The following is a 16373-nucleotide window of genomic DNA, read 5'->3' as shown; positions in this document are numbered from 1 at the left end:
CAGAAATAAATGACATAAGCAAGAAACTAAAGAAGCAACTGTTGACAGTTACAGATGGAAAGAGAGAGATAAAAAGGAAATAAGGGAAAGGAAAGCCATGTCCTGAAAGACTGAGGGGATGACAGAAGAATACCAGGGTGTCAGGAGAGATGACAAGTGACTTGTATCCAGGGTTGAGGTGTGCTTCCTGCCACCTTCTCCTCACTGTCCACTTCATGAGCTGCCTGGGATTTTCCATAGACAGGCTGAACCCCAGAGTCATTCTGCTTTTCTCTGAAGTGGCAGCTCTCCCAAGAATCTGGGACTTTGTGGCACTCACACTGGCAAGTAAGGCAGTGATTGGTGCTTAGTGTCAGGTTTATATATGAGTCTGAGCATGTCTGGTTGCAAGTGACAGAACACTAACTCAAAGCCAACTGAAATAATGGGTACATGTAACAAGGGAGTCCAGAGGAGGAACTGGCCATATGGAATGATGGACTATGGGCACATAAATGTTTTCATTAGCTCGCTTTTAGTTTTGAGTGTTCTCTCTCTCTCCCTCCCTCTCCCACCCCACCACTGCTTCTTGCCATGTGTGCCCCCCATTCTCTCCTTATAGGATGTTCCCTTTGTGAGCGAGGATGGGCCCAGAGAATGCTGGGCACAGCTGGACGACTCCAGGCTCATACCATCTCAGCTGGCAGCCTGCAAGGGGGAAGAGAGTATACCCACATAGAAAATACCATGACAAAATTCCCATTGACTTAGCTCGAGTCTCAAACCAAACCCTGGGCCACTCACCCTAACCAAGGGGATGGGGTACTATGATTAACCAGGCCGGGGTCACATGATGACCTCTGTGGGCTGTGGTTACTGTAGTTGTCTACCCAACCAGAATCAAATAGAATGGTATAAGGGAAACTTGCCCCCCATTCTCCCAGTAAAAGAGTGAATAATGGTATTAGAATAAGTGTTAGATGAAGGCCAGGGGGCAGGAGCCTGCATTCTATATGACCCATTTTTTTTTCACTGCCCATTAAAGAAAATTGAAAATATTCTCCAATTAGGCTTCTGAAAATGAGGAGTTACCAAATTTTGATACATCTACGTAAATCAGATTATTCTTTAGTCCGCAACTCTACATAAATACACTATGTGGATGCATAGGGAAAACCAAACTCTGAATCTACCATTTAAGATGTATCTTTTGTTTAGAAAACATAGGTGAGCCCTCAAGATTAAGGGAGGATTCTCATTCCTCAATAAGTACAAACAGACCAAACCAAAAGCACAGCCAGCCTCGGGCTGGGGAGAAAAAGAGGGAGTGAGAGAGCAGTTGCTTTCCTTGATCATGTCTTCTTAAGTTGTATCCTGAAATAATCATAAAGGTAATAAGTTAGCTGCAAAACTGTAAGGAAATTAAGTCAGAGAGTTCAAGCGAGTCCTTAAGACACAGAGAAAGAGAGTCATCAAAGGATGGCATTGACTTTATATGCTGTTCTCTGGGGAACCAAGAGCTCAGCCCCAAACCCCTGCCTTGATAAGAAGCTGTTTATTCCTCTGAACTGAGCCTTTGTTGGTGCCAGAAAGGTGAAATGGAACATTCAGACCATTATGTGGATACTAGAAGGAGAACACACACAGAAAAAAAAATCTAAGAAAAGTTCTATTCGTTTGAATTAATTGAGATTGCATTTATTTTTTGTTAAAATTGATCCCATAATTGTTTCTACTTTTTTCCCCATCAGGTGTGTAGAGACATCACCCCAGAGCCAGTCCATTTACAGCAGGAAAAAACTGAGCGTGGCTGAGACGCTCTGTATCCTTCACCCATGCAGGTCAGACAAATGATTCTCTCTCAGAGACCGACCATATGGATTGATTTAGCAGCGTTTCACCTGCTGCCTAGAGACATGGCTTGAGTCATCCTATATAAATTACTGAACTCTCCAACACAAAAAGGAAAAAAAATGTTTTCTTGCACAGCAGTAGCAATTAATGTGCAATGTGTTTATGGAGCTTAGTAATATACGGCCCGGCACCCATCTCTGTATGCAATACCATTATCTCGAGAAAGAGACACTGAGTTGGTGTCATCAGCATACAAGACGTGGATGATGGATTCATCAATAACTGAGGCTGGCCTTATTACAGCAAACAAATTAGACACCGTGGAATCTATTGCCATATAGACAGGACTTCTTTCTCTTCAAATATATGTCATAATTAATAGTGGTGACCCTTTGGTAACGCTGAAAAACAGCTTGCAATTAACGGGCTCTCTCTTCCTTTAGTGCCTGCACACGTAAGTGGTTGTTCAAGGCTTGGCCCAGCTCAGTGGAGTGGAGCAAGTTCTAGACGACATCTTCCCGGGAAAATGGTAGCCAGTAAGGTCAATCACTTCTTCATCTTTCTCGTATTTCATGCCAGTGTAAAGCTGAAAGGAAAGCAGTGAGTCACCCACACTTAATTATCCAGCCACTTCTCTCTGCCAGGCATTGTTCTAGGCACTGGGGACAGAGCAAAGAACAAGACAGAAGGACACCCACCCCCCCATCCCTGTGAGTAGAGAATGACATCAGACATGTAAACAAATAAATACTTTTAAAATTCTGATATGTAGCATGCTGAAGATAAAATGGGGCACTCTTGAATCTATTTTTAAATAGCAAAGAGGGATTTTTAACAAGAGGAGATATTTTATGGACTCAGTACCCATGTGATTAAATAATCACTAATATAAGCAAGATTCCATGGCTTCTATATTTCTTCTTCCCTGAATTTTAAAACTATAATGCCAATTCTGAAGAGGGAGGGTATTGTTTGTGATTTGATAATTTTAAAAGACTTAACTCTGTTAAAATAATTATTGTGGAGTTCCACCACAGCCCACGTTAACCAAAACAAAGTGGATTGTCAAATACCAAAAAGAAATAGGTATTATTTTATATTTTAAAAATACTAGTTCCAGGGCGCCTGGGTGGCTCAGTTGGTTAAGCAACTGCCTTCGGCTCAGGTCATGATCCTGGAGTCCCGGGATCGAGTCCCGCATCGGGCTCCCTGCTCAGCAGGGAGTCTGCTTCTCCCTCTCCCGCTCCCCGCTCTTGTGCTCTTTCTCTCTCTCACTCTCTCTCTCTCAAATAAATAAATGAAATCTTAAAAAAAAAAAAAATACTAGTTCCAGTGTGAAAAAAGTGCCAGGACACATCAAAATCCCAGGAATGGCATACTATATCCATACAGTTTGAACCATTCATGGAACATAAGTCCTACACAACATTTTGTTCCCTTAAAATATTTCATCTCTATAGTTTGGTATAGATGATGTCTATACAGAGAAGTTGAAGTTTGCCTTTAAAGCAATTGTCCATTAAAAAATAGTTGAGGCGGGGCACCTGGGTGGCTCAGTCAGTTAAGCGTCTGCCTTTGGCTCAGGTCATGATTCCAGGGTCCTGGGATTGAGCCCTACATCAGGCTCCCTGTTCAGCGGGAAGCCCGCTTCTCCCTCTCCCACTCCCCCTGCTTGTGTTCCCTCTCTCGCTATCTCTCTCTCTGTGTCAATTAAATAAATAAATAAAATCTTTAAAAAAAATAGTTGAGGCAAAAGTCCTTGTCCCATGAATTCTCTGGAATCCTCCTTCAGTTTTTCACTCTAATTTTAGACATGGTCTTGCCCTATTTGTACATGAAGCAAGAACATTCTAACCAAGCCCTGTGGTTCTCAGTCCCTTCATGGTAGAAACTGGGACAGTTGGGTTGGTTATGAAATGTGTCTCTGCCATAGGGAATTAATCTGCCCTGATTTACTCTTTTCTCTGTCTCATAACAATGTCACTCTATGAATCTCAATGTTCTTCTTGAGTCACAGGAGAGGAGAGGTATGCACTGGCAATGGCTGATAACCCTGGGCACATACGTGACATTCATGGTGATGGGCTGTGCAAGTCACCTTCATCTTGTATGTATGTTACAGGCAGAAAAAAGTCATGAATTACTACACTAAGCAAATACTAACTCAATGGAGTAAATGATGACACCCATGGTACTTTAGGTAGTTTTACTTTCTACCTCTTACTTCTTTGCAGAGTGAGGTGGTTCCACAGGCCTGTTCACCCTCAGATCCCTTCATCACTCTCCCCTGTATCACGGGGAGGTTGCCCTCCACTGCATGCCTCGCTAGGCTGACTGCCACCTGCGTGCAGCCAATGAGAGCCAACAGCAGGAGAATGCAGGCCAAAGGACAGGGGAAACCTGCTGCATTTCTCTCCCTGTCTCTGCTTTGGGCATCAGAGTTGGCAGTAGAGGGTCCAGCTCTCCCCAGCTTGGTTCCAGTTTCAATCTGGAGGCCTCAACCCTGTGGTTCTGGCCACTCCACCTCCTCTCTAAGATGGGACCAACTTCCTACTGTTGGCTTTTTTCCAATTGGCCTCATTGTTCCCTGCTGAGCTTCTCAGCTCTTCCATCACCTATGCAATGGACTCCCTGCATTAAAATTCCTCTGTTTTCAATAATCAGGATAGCTTCTGCTTATTTTGGTTGTACGCTAATTGATACAGAGAGTTTGCAAGGAAAATGTAGTTCAGTTCATATTGAGCACCTACTGTATACCAAGCGTTTTGCTATACACCAGGGAGACCATAATGCATAAAATATCAGGTCTGCCACTGAGGAGGTCTGAGTCTAGTCAACAGGCAATTTCACAATTATCTAACCAGCATTATGACAGAGCCAGGCTAGGGGACTTTGGAAACTCTGAGACTGGCTTCTTAGCTGGATCTGGGCCTCAGGGAAGGCTTCCTAGAGTTGGTTGAGGTGAACCTTGAAGGATGAAAGTTAGCCAGGTGAACAGATGCTAGAAGGCTCTTTCAGGCAGAGGAAGCAGCATAAGTAATTGCACCAAAGCATTAAATCGAATGGGGTTGGTGTCAGTGTGGAGATAGATGGAGCAGGTACAGAATGGAAGCAGGGTGGTATCATTAGACCTCAGGGTATGAGACCAGAGAACACGAAAGAAGGACAGAGATGTAAGACAGGTGAAAAGCTTCAATTCAGTTCAATGCACAATTAGAAGTAATTGATGATTTTTAAATCAGTGCGACCACGTGGTCACATTTACAACCTATAATTTAAATGAATCACTCAGGTCACACTGTAGTAAATAGTAGCTCTAAAAGAGGCAAAATAGAGGAAAGAAACAAAAGAGTTACTTGAGCCAGATTATGCTAATAAGTCAATTCAACCTGCCAGCACTGAGTACCTGGGTACCAGCCACAGTGCTGGGACAAGGGGGTATGGGATTTTGCATAACAATCCCTACATTGTGTGGTCCTTCAGAGTTTACAAAGTCTTACCAGTTTTAAACACACCCTATGATTCTTACAAAAATCCCATGAGTTAGGTATTAAAATCCCCATTTTTCAGATGAGGAAACTGAGTCTCAGAAGGTGACAGAAGATGTGAGTAAGAATTGAACCCAACGGTCTCTTGACTGCGAAACTTTAAGGTAATTTTTTGTTCCCCGTCATGCGATAGGACAAATTGATATTTCAGAAAGTGAATTTTCAGTAGCTAGAGAAACAGCATAGGGACTTATATATACACATACGTTAGGTTATTTCACAATCAATGCATACTCTATATAGACATGGGTTTGCTTGTTTTAACTACTCCCCTCAAGTTAGATTCTAGCTCTTTAGGAGTTGAAAATAATTATATGTAATTGACTCAACTTCTAGATCAAGACCGACAGAAGATAGTAGGTTGCAGCTAGTAGAATTTCAAACAAGATTTGAATTAACTTTTCCATCCTTCCCCAACATAACAGAGGTGTGCAAATAAGGATATTAGCTTAAAGAAAGTCATCATATCAGTATTCCATGCAAAATACACATGGAGTCTAGAGGAGGGCAAAAAATAATTGCCTTTTCTATTGAGTGACATTTCAGTTCCTCTAGCAGAGGGCTATTGGTCAAGGCCATGGAAACTGTCACTCCAGGCTCCATACTGGGATGGATTCTTCACCATTAGCAGTAACTCAGCCCTTCAGAGGTCTTCATGGTTTTCCAGGCCCTTAAACCTCCTTGCTAATACTAATCCCCTCTCAGGGCAAAATACTAATAATACATTGTGATGCTAACTCCCCATCCCAGTGGGGGGTTAAAAGAGAAAGCAACAATTGGACTGACCAGACAGAAAACCCAGTACCACCACAACTATAATCCCCTTTGGAAACCCTGCCTCTCAATTCACTCCTTTCCTTTACTAGGATAGCCACTCCCAAACCAGGAACAAAAATCTCAGCACATTCAGCACCTCCTGAGGTTGGAGCCAGTGATTTACAGGAAGAAGTCTGTAACCTGTAACTGTTCCCACCAGCAACAGGGTTTCATTCAGCAGCCATGATTCTGCCCACATTTAAGAATCACACCTTTGGACTTTTATGTTCACGTATTCAGACTTCATCATAAATAAACTCCCAATCATCATGGGTGAAGTGGAAGTTGGGACAGTTCTGGAACAATACCTCTTGCCTCTGAACCACATATGCCATGGGGATATTTATGCAAATAAGACTCCAGTTGACTATAAGCTCTATAAGTACAAGGATCTTTTCTATCTTGTCTACTACTGCCTCCCCAGAATCTAGTACATTCCCTGGCACATAAGAGGCACTCAGTAGAATAATAGCTAAAATTTATTGAGCATGTAGTATGTACCAAGGCACTGTTCTTAGCATTTTATACGCATAAAAACTCGTTTAATCCTCAAAGCAACCCCATGAGTTAAGAAGTATTGTCTGCATTGTAAGGTACAGAATCGAAAGCACAGAACAGGTATGTAATTTGCCTTCTGACATGTAGATCACAAGCAAAGAACTTGGGGCTTAAACCAAGGCAGTCTGGTCAAAGATCTAATGCTGACAACCAATAGGTTACACTGCTTTTCGTTGATTGACTGGACACCCTAGTCTTTAAGGGGAGACTGTGCTTCCTTTCCTCCTTCTACCCTACCCTCACATGAGTCAAACACGGCATTCTATCCAGGGGATAGTCCAACTTCAAAGGAATTTCACTCTTATGCTTTGCCAGTGTTTCTCTGCCTTGGGAGTAAAAAGACTTCAGTAGCTCAGGCAGCTTTACTTTTTCTTGTATGAACCTGCGGTTTCCTCTGTCTCCAGGTCCCCTGGCTATACACAGTGGCCATAAGTTTTCTGAAATACCAGGACACTGGACGTCAATTTATCACTTTGAGCAAAGCCAGCATCTTCTTTCAGTGTGGCCATGCATCTCACTAGTCTCTTGGTAATAATGTTCGAGCTGGATTCTGATGAAAAAAAAAAAAATCCCTTTGGATGTGAAATTTCCCCCTCTTCAAATATCTGTTCTATTTCTCATCAGGGAAACGGGTGGTGCAGGGGGATAAATGTTCTCAGCTTGGGCTGAATTTACACTGTAAGCTTCATATCTCAGTAGTGCTGTGGTCTTTCAATGTGTGTGTGTCTTTTATAATGGTTACCCAGGTGATTTTAGTCTCTCCAGAACATTCACCTTCTGATCCAGTTTTAAAAGGGATGATACCACTAAAAATCTCTTTTAAACTTGAAAGCAGACCCTCGACACTCAGAGGAAATGCTTATGAGGAAGAAAGATGATTCTGACCTATATAGGAACATTTTGGACTAAAGTGGTTATTACTCTTCAAAAACCCTGCAGATAGCCAACTTTTTCAGAATTGAAGAGAAAATTCAGAGACCTCGTTCTTACTGAATCCTGGACACTACCCTTTGTTTTCAAGCAAAGTAAATACTCCATCAGCCATCAGGTTTATAACTGCAGTTTGATCTTACAAGCTTCCCATGCCATGAGCCAACCAGCCAGAGCCCAAATAACCTAGTTGGATATTTTCATAGACCATTCAGTTGTAGAATGATAGATGCACAGAGCAGGACGGGACCACTCAAGGAGATCCAGACCTACTTCACCTCTAAGATTTCTCTTTCCCCCACTATCCTCATTCACTCTACCAGCAAGTCTTCATAGCCCTACCAGCAAAACTCGAAAGTCCTAAATCCACCCACTTCTCTTCATCTCCATACCTGTCCTCCAACCCAAGCCACTCTCACCTCTCTCCTGGACTACTGTAGAAACTTCTAACTTGTGGTCTCTCTGGTTCTATTATTTTTCTTTTTAACAGTTTTATTGAGATATAATTCACATTCCATAAAATTCCTCCACTGAAAAGGTATATATAATTCAATGGTAGTTAGTATATTCACAGAGTTCTGCAGCACAATCTAATTTTAGAACATTCTCATCACCTCCAAAAGAAACCATCACTCCTACCCTTCCAGTCCAAGGTAATCCCTGATCTACTTTCTGTCTTTGCTGCATGTGGAGTCATACAACATGTGGTCTCTAGTGATCAGATTCTTTAAACACACCATGATGTCTCTCAGGTTCATCCCAGTTGTAGCATTCATCAGTACTTCATTCCTTTATATCGTTCAGTGGCACTCTATTGTATGGATGTGGCATATTTTGTTCATCTATTTACACGCTGATGAGCATTTAGCTTGTTGCCACTTTTTGGCAATTATGAATAATGCTGCTATGAACAGCTGTGTACAAGTTTTTGTGTAGACATATGCTTTCATTTATCTTGAGTAGATACCTAGAAGTGGAAATGCCAGGTCATATGGCAACTCTATGTTTAACATTTTGAGGAACTACCAAACTCTTTCCCCAAAGAGGATGCATCATTTTACATTCCCAGTCAGCAATGTAGGAGGGTTCCAATTTCTCCACATTCTTACTGACCCTTGTTATTCTCTGTCATTTTGATTATAGCCATCCTAGTGTGAAGTAGTATCTTACTATGATTTTAATCTGCATTTTCCTTAAGTCTAGTGATGTTGAACATCTTTTCATGTGCTTATTGATCATTTGTATACCTCTTTTGGAGAAATACCTATTCAAATCCTTTGCTCATTTTTAAATTTGGTTGTTGTCTTGTTGAGTTGTAAGAGTTCTTTCTATATTTGGATGCTCATCCCTTATCAGATATAAGATTTGCAAATATTTTCTCCCATTTCTGTGGGTTACCTGTTCATTTTCTGGATGGCATCATTTGCAGCATAAAAGTTTTTAGTCTTGATGAAATCGAATTTATCTATTTTGTTGTCACTCGAAATTTTGATGTCATATTTAAAAAATCATGTAGTAAGCTTTAAGGTTTGGAAGTGTGAATCTTCCAACTTTGTTCTTCTATTTTCTGTTTCTATTCTTGTTGCTCCATAATAATTGTTACATCCAACACTAGATCTTGTTATTTAATGTGTTAATAAAACACGTTTTTCTTAGTTTATCCACTTTTACTTTTGATTTGCTGAAATTATTATTTTATTGAAGTATAATTAACATATAGTGTTATATTGATTTCAGGTACACAGTATAATGATTCAACAATTCTATACATTACCCAGTGTTCATCACGATAAGAAAATGCACGTGTTTTTATATAATAATCTTAAGATATATTTTGATAACCATATTCTAGTATCATAGTTACCTTTCGTAATTCCACTTATGCCTAGAATTTTGTGGGGGTTTTTGCACATAAAACACTTTCTTTCAAATAAACTTTCCACTCCACAACCGTAATCATAACACTCCCTGAGGAAACCCTCCAGTTGTTTCCAATAAGAATAAAATCCACACTCCTACACTGACCCTGCTTACTTCACCAACCCATTAACTTCCTCTTTTCCCACACCCTCTGCTTCTCATCTCACGAGCTTTTTTGTTCTTTAAACTCCCAGTGCTCTCATGTACAAGGGCTTTTGCTCCAGCTCCTCCCTCAGCCTGGAACCTTCTTCTCCTGATCATTGAAGATTACATCTACCTATCAGCCAGGTCTCAGCCCCAGTCCAGACTTCCTATCCTTGTGAGTGACATCAATCCCTTTGGCAGTCTAGTAAGGTCTGCGGACGTCTTCTCAGAAAAATGTTTTTAAATATCTAAAATAAAATACATGAAGTTACAAAGAAAACCCATGTCAGTTAAGATGCAGCTATCAAAATAGTAAAGAAACAAACAGGTGGTATTATAATACATAAGCTTCTTTATTACTGTATTAAGTAATAAGATCTAGTTGTTTGCCTCATAACTATCATGATTTTGAAGTAATAAGGTGCCTAAGAGACATTTCAAGATATATCAAACATCATGATACAGAAATATCTGTGATTTCCATTGGTGACAAGTCATAGGCATTGCTGATACTGCTATAGCTTATTGCCTATCATCATAATTGAATAAAATGCTATCTTTCAATTAGAGATTAGGGAAAATAAAGATTTTTTTACCATAAAATTCAAAGGCACCTTGAGTTCCTTCCTGGCTTAAAACTTCAGTAAGTATGGGGTGGAACTAGGAATCTGCCTTTTTAACAAGGTCCCCCTGTGACTGTACCTTTCAGTACTATGGTCAACACTGAGAGACATAGTGATTTAAGGGGTGTCTCATGAGGAGAAGTGGGAAGTGATTTCTCTTGTGCTAAGTTCCCCCTCATCTCATCAAGGGTCCTACAATGATATCATGGACTTAGGTCCAGGGATTTTTCAAGAAAGCCATATTTAAAAAACAGCTCTCTCTAAGTATCTTCTGCTAATACCTGAGAGGGGGAGCTGAGCCATAGAAAGTCAGAGGGAGGCATCAACCATCCCCCCAGAAATCCTACAGACCTCAAAGACCTCATTGGCCTATTTACAGAGGAGTTGCCATCCTATAAGACAGCAAAGGCACATGCATCAGGCCTAAGAGAATATCAAGAGCAAATTACAGAATTGGGAAATTAGCAAAACAGCTTACATTTGTATTTATTGTCTATTTGTATTTATTTTCTATTCCATACCTCTGTCCCATGTTTTTTATTTTCGTCAAAATCCATTCCTTTCCAAAAAAACGTAAATCTGTTGGAGAAGTAAAAAAAAAAATGCATTGGCTCCAAATTACAAAAAGAAAATCTAAAATTAATGCAAATCTAAAATGCAAATCTAAAATCTAAATGCAAAATCTAAAATTAATGTGTGGCTCAATTAAAAGTCTACAAAGGTAAAAAGTAGTACACTAGTCAACTGCAACTAAAAATAAATTAATTAGATTGAATGTAAAATGAAATCTCCAAAAGGGAATGTGCTCAAGGATGAGATCTTAAAATGTCTCTGACCCCCAGAGCCATCCTCCACCCCCAGCACTATTCCACTGCAAGCCTAGAGGCAGTTGCGAGTAAGGCCCAGGCCTGTAGCTTAAGGAAACCTCAAAACTCAAAAACTCAAAAAGATCTAGGAAGCCACACCCTTCCTCCCACCCTAGGACTCTGCCTCCCTCATCCTTGGCACACTGCCATGTCTCCTCCAATCTCTCTAAAATGCCAATTTATGACTAGCCAGGAGTCATGACCTCTAATGCCTATAGGGGTCTGAAGGATTGTTTGATTCCTGAAGCAATTCAGGCACAGTCTCTCGGGCCTATGTACTTTTTTTTTTAAGATTTTATTTATTTTTTTAGAGGTGGGGGAGGGGCAGAGGGAGAGGGAGAGAATCTCAAGCAGACTCCATACTGAGCACAGAGCCTAGGGGCTCCATCTCACCATCTTGAGATCATGACCTGAGCCAAAATCAAGAGTCAAAGGCTTAACTGACTGAGCCACCCAGGTGCCCTTTGGGCCTATGTACTTTTAAAGGGCCTATGATAATGTCTGAAAACTGAGGAGAGGGTTACATATAATATATATTAGTTTATTTAATATGTATTTTATATTACATGTGTACACATTATATATATATACACATATGTATACTACATATTTTATATACATATACATTCCAAAATATGAAGACAAAAAAATGAAATTATTTTCAAAGGAAGAATTATAAAATCCTTACCAAATCCTTTACGGACAAAAAAAAAAATCTGTGTTTAATGTGGCCTGTAGGTGTGCTCGCTTCGGCAGCACATATACTAATGTGGCCTGTAGGTTAAATATATTTGATGCCATGTGAAATGCGACCTCTCAAAGTAAGAATGCCTAGAGCCCATGAAATTATTAAAGCCCTTGGAGCAAGGTAAGAAATAACAGGATACAGGTATAGAATGAAGACCAGGAACAGATACCTGGAACCCCATCATAAATGGAGATGTGGCAAGCACATGCCCTTTGTGAAAGGGGAATGTGTTACTTCACCCTAGCTAGTGTATCATGGAAAAGGGGGTTCAGCATGACCAGATAGCCCAATTTCTAAGAAAAGTCAGAAATCCCAAGTCTTCCATAAAACCTCCAATTTCCAAATGTCAGCAACTGATTGACCGTTCTAATAAACACTCCGGGCCACAAGCAAAATTGACCATCCTGAACTTGGAGACATGGATTCAGAATGCTAATTCAAAATAAAACAAATTGTTTTTTCAAAACAAAAGAAATTCTCCTCCTAGGTAGCTGGAGCCTGCAAGGTCTCCCACAAGGGCTGGGCGGGGGATGCAGGAATGCTCAGAAGAGCACACTATAAATGACTTAAGCCTATATTTATAGGTCTGGAATTAGGTTCAGTGTGAATATTATAAAATTATTTGAAGAATAATTAGTTCGATAATGAGTCTGCAGGTGAGAAGCAGCTGTTTTGCTCCTGGGCTTGGGGTCACTGTCTCTGCTGTGTGAAGAGTCAGCAGTAATTAGAAGAACCCGCGGTGCCAAACTAAATTAAAATTTTTCAAACCGTTACTCACTGTATGATATAATTTTGTTTCATGTTCCCAGGATGAGGAAACTCGAATTAAGTCTCTATTCATTACAAAAATAGGCTAACTAATTTAAGGCTATGAACTATCTGTTTGTCGATGGTATTGAATTGTTTCTATCTACTGTAACATCGTGCTGCACTAAAATAAATGACAATTGATTATATGCCAATGGTTTATTTAACAACACTCAATTGCACTGAACTCCAAAAATGTAATGGGTCTCTGTGGACCCTCCTGCCTGCTATTTTTCTGAAAATAAAATATTGATGTAATTGGATTTCCCACCCACATTGATCCTCAAACACACAGATGGGATCAGTTTAAGCAAAAATTTGAGAAGTGAAGAAATTGTGATTATCGGTAAATAAAGTTCTTTCAGGACACTTGGAGTGAGTTTAATTAAGCGCCCCCAAAATCCATGGAAACTTTTGGATGGTGTTCCCATAAATCCCAAGGATTATTGTAGAATGGCAGGTAAAGGCCAGGAATTTAATAAAAAATATATATATCTCTCTATCTACAAACGAACATTTAAAAACAAGGAGAAGAAACCTTCAAAAAGATTTCATGGGCCATATCCCTGTGATACCAGACCACTGGTTGTTTCAGTCAGCTTAATGAGGAAAATGCTACAAAACCAGTTGTTCAGCATCTTTTAGGATAACACAAAACAGTTTATTAATTGAATCTTTCACTTTTCAACTTGGTATTTTGCTATTGTATAGACATAGCTTTAATCACACCCCTGCAAGTAGCCAATTTCACCGATGTGACTGTGTAAGCAAGACCACAGGGTTGAGCTTTTAATAAGATGGGCTTACTCTAAATGAAAGCTCTTTTGGTCTTTCCTTTTTAGGTTTTCTCTGTTTTCTTTAGTCATCAACCTCTGGACTAATCTTGTTAATAGAATGATTTTGCCTGATTTTTTTTAAATGTCTTCTCTGATCCAATCCAACTTGAGCAATTGAAATGCTTTCTTTCATCAGCATTCAAAAGGTAGCATTAGCAACGGGAACAATGAAAAGGCTCAAATCCTTACTGAATTTTCCCGTCATCCCTAAAACAAGATAAACAACTCCCTGGAGTATTGAAGTGCTCAGAATCTAGGCAATTAAATAATTTTTGTCTTGAATGTAGACCACACCCCGACAAGAAGGGGATTGGTCAAAGGGCACCACCCAAAGGTTATTTTGAGATCTGGCAGGTTTTTTTTTTACCATTAAAGAAAACAAAAAATGACTTCCCTTCCCCTACCTTAGCCCCCTTGTATGTACCTACAAACCTTCATCCTGGAGTTGTCTCTCCTAAAGTGATATGAACAGTGGTTTGTAAATTTGGTCAGATTTTCACTGCATTGGAGATCCTGAGAGTTTGAAGAACTTTGTTGTGAATCTTTTTGTAAAGTGAATAATACCTTCATATATCTTTTCTGTGAATTTGGGTTAAGTTTCCTTTAAGTGATATATATGTTAAAAAGTGTGTTTTCACCTCCCCCCAGCAGATGAAATGTGATCAATAAAGGTCTATAATCAGAAGAACCAGGTCTTAATGTAGCTCTTTTTCTGACCTGCCCTGTAGCCTTGGGAAAGTTGCTGAATCTCGTTGGACATCCAGTTAACTCATTTATGAAGAGAGGATGATGATCATTTCTACTTCCCAGAGTCTTCAAATCGCTAAATAAGATTCCTTAAAAATGTGAGGGTGTTTTGTAAACTTTTATAGACTACTAGTGCTACACAACCTAGTTGTTATTAAGAATAATTATGGTCAGGGTGTGAAAGAGAGTGGTATTAGGTGGTCATCAAAGCAACTCCAGGGAGGCCCACGTTGCCAACCCCACTGGGAATGACATTCTTGGTTTGACGAGATCTGTGAAGGTCACTCTTGTGACCCCTGATATTCCCTTAAAATGTCTTACCAAAAACCAGGTCAGCTGGAAACAATCTGAAAATGCAGCGAGTCTCTGGATAGGCACATGGCCGCAGACCTCTGGCATACTATTAAATTAGCAAACGAAGGAGTCTCTTGTGTTTCCTGGGGCAAATGAAGGAAAATCTAGCTTCATGTTTATGACATTTTAGTAGTTCATTTCTGTTTCTCCGGGGATTCCTATGCACGTTTTCTATAGTAAAGAAGTAACTGGTACATTTTTTGGATTTTATTTTTCCCCTTTGATCAGTGGAGAAATGTGAGTGCAGTGGCCAGGTAGGTATCCAAATGGCACCGAGGGTAGATGAGGGAGTTTATACAAATTAGTATGCCAAGAGTCTAATATTAGTATTAACAGGCCAGCCAAATTTATCCCTCCAATTGTATTCTTTAAAAAAATGTACCAACACCTTATAAATGTCTGAATCAAGGCTGTGTAAGGGCATTTTTTCTGAAGCCACTTAATGGGAGAACAATGACTAGTAAAAGAGGTCTAAAATTAGTTTCTTTTACCAGGCCTCCCCAAGAAGTGGTAAAACCAAGCACATGGGAGGTCTCCGCCCTACTCACTTCTCCACACCCCTAAAACATTATGGAACCTGTAGGGAGTGATTTAACCTGTTTGTCTCTTTTCTCCACAATCAAAAAGAAGGACTGAGCTTAAGTTCCCAAGCCTAAAAAAACGCAAAAGGTAAATTGCATGTTTTAATCCAAACTAGGCTATAGGTAAAGTGCATTAGATCACAGGAGGAAGATTATCACAGAATCAAAGGATCTTAGCATGTCCGTGCTGACAGGGCATTTGAATAAACCACTGGTGTTCTGGTTCTATCAGTCTTTTTTGCATTTGAGAGGTTGGTCAATCCCTCTGGGCATAATCATTCCGAATTCAATAACAAAACTCAACCCACGAACCCCCAAATCTGAGGACTCCAAATTTCCAAATATCAGTGAGACTCAACCTCACCAAGGTCCTCTTACCAGTGAAGAACCTGACCCGGTGATCACATTTATGCTGTACCATTATTCCCATGGTGCCTTTTATTGCTCTCTTAACCACGACAAACACAACCCCGCATTTGTAAAGGCTTTGATGGTTTGTAAACCACCTACATATACATTATCTAACAGGGTAGGGATTATTCATAATTTTCAGAGGAAGGAATCATTTCTGGGGAGTCAAGTAATATCTTCATGGCTTATACCACCATTAAGTGGTGGAACCTAGTCTAGAATCCTTCTAGAGAGGGATTCCATGAACTGGTTAGACCCCAAGGCCTTTTAAGTCTCTGAAATTATGGGATTCCATTACTTCTATAGAGTACCCCAAAATGTACCCCATAATGTCTAGCAAAATCTGGCCAATAGTATACATTCAGTTAATATTCTCTGATTACTTGGACTATTCCCTAGAGGCTTCCCACACCCAAGAAGTAAACAAATGCACACATCCTCCTCCTTCCCTTTGATGATTCAGAGTCTAACTTGGGAGAGACCCAAGGCTTCCCTCACAAGCAGCTCCATTCAGTGACTGAACCAGCAACATCCCCACCCAAGACCAAGGCAACAGATGCCCTATTTAGAAGACATTTGGCTGTTACTATGGCTCAGAGAATCCATCCATCCCCTTAACCTTCCCCACCCAGCTTTGGACACACCCCGCCC

At 40.2% G+C, this 16373-nt stretch overlaps 1 long non-coding RNA gene across 2 annotated transcripts in view; it reads right to left on the bottom strand.

Moving 5' to 3' along the window:
* The window catches only part of LOC110592228, a 266142-nt gene that overhangs the window by 99682 nt on the left and 150087 nt on the right, over nucleotides 1-16373 (bottom strand). For both annotated transcript variants that reach the window (XR_002481087.1, XR_002481088.1), the window contains exon 4: nucleotides 10894-10951. This is a non-coding gene — a long non-coding RNA (uncharacterized LOC110592228). The remainder of the gene's footprint in view (nucleotides 1-10893; nucleotides 10952-16373) is intronic.

The sequence above is a fragment of the Neomonachus schauinslandi genome, chromosome 3 (assembly GCF_002201575.2).
Source record: "Neomonachus schauinslandi chromosome 3, ASM220157v2, whole genome shotgun sequence".
Lineage (NCBI taxonomy): Eukaryota > Metazoa > Chordata > Mammalia > Carnivora > Phocidae > Neomonachus > Neomonachus schauinslandi.
The sequence above is the reverse complement of the archived record's forward strand: the minus strand, read 5'-3'. Positions and strand labels throughout refer to the sequence as shown.